Below are 990 nucleotides of genomic sequence, written 5' to 3'. Positions count from 1 at the left end.
TCTCTCTCTCTCTCTCTCTCTCTCTCTCTCTCTCTCTCTCTCTCTCTCTCTCAATGATGTTTAATAGCAAGCTCAGATGTGTAAACCATGCTGCTTATTTGTTGACTTATGGCTAAAGGCTTGGATCTTCTAGTAAATATATTTTTCATCTGTAGAGCAATTTACATAGAAAGCCAATTATTATAGTCTGCTCTATATAAGTATAAACTCAACAAGGAGAGTTAGTACATATTACAAATGTTTAATAGTGTCATATTTGATATAGTTCAATGTACTTGTCTCATACAGACCAGGAGAGATTAAACTCCTCTTTTGTTTCTTTGTCTGGACTTGATGTAATAGCTTTTCTGCCTCTGAAATTTTATACTCAATTTCCATTTTCTTCTGGTACAACAGAATCATAGTAGGAACTCAAAGGATTAGACAAAACATCAGATCAGAGAACTGCATTTCAAAACATATGAGGAGAAAGTAAAGTTGCCCTTAACTACTTTGCATGTGGTTGATACATTGTGTCAGCTTGGGGAGTCTAGAGGTTTTGCTAAGTGACTCAGCAGTTCTGCATCTTGGGGTGAAAAGGACAAGCCCTTACTGCTCTAGGATGTTGTTCATTGTGTCAATTTGAGAAGTTTAGAAGGTTAACTATGTGATTCAGCAGGGAGCCAGGGTGCTTACTTTCTATTCATCCTGAGCCTGTGAAAGAGGAGGGCATGAAGATTATGTGAGTGCTACACACCCCCTGGATGGGGGTAGCTTGCTTAAAGTATAAGGGAGGGAAAGAGGCTTGCTCTTCTCTGCCACTCCTCCCTTTTGCTCTTGTTGCTTTGCTGTTTTCTGCTGGCATGAACTGTTGCCCCCCCCCATGTGCCACTCTGCCTTGGAGCCAGCTGATTATGGACTGAAACCTCCACAAACTGTAAGCTAAATAAACCTTTCCCTCCTTCATTTTGGTGACTGGGTATTTTGTCTCAGCAAGGAGAGAAAAGTAAC

This window comes from Chinchilla lanigera, unplaced genomic scaffold (assembly GCF_000276665.1).
Source record: "Chinchilla lanigera isolate Chin_1 unplaced genomic scaffold, ChiLan1.0 scaffold00018, whole genome shotgun sequence".
Lineage (NCBI taxonomy): Eukaryota > Metazoa > Chordata > Mammalia > Rodentia > Chinchillidae > Chinchilla > Chinchilla lanigera.
The sequence above is the reverse complement of the archived record's forward strand: the minus strand, read 5'-3'. Positions refer to the sequence as shown.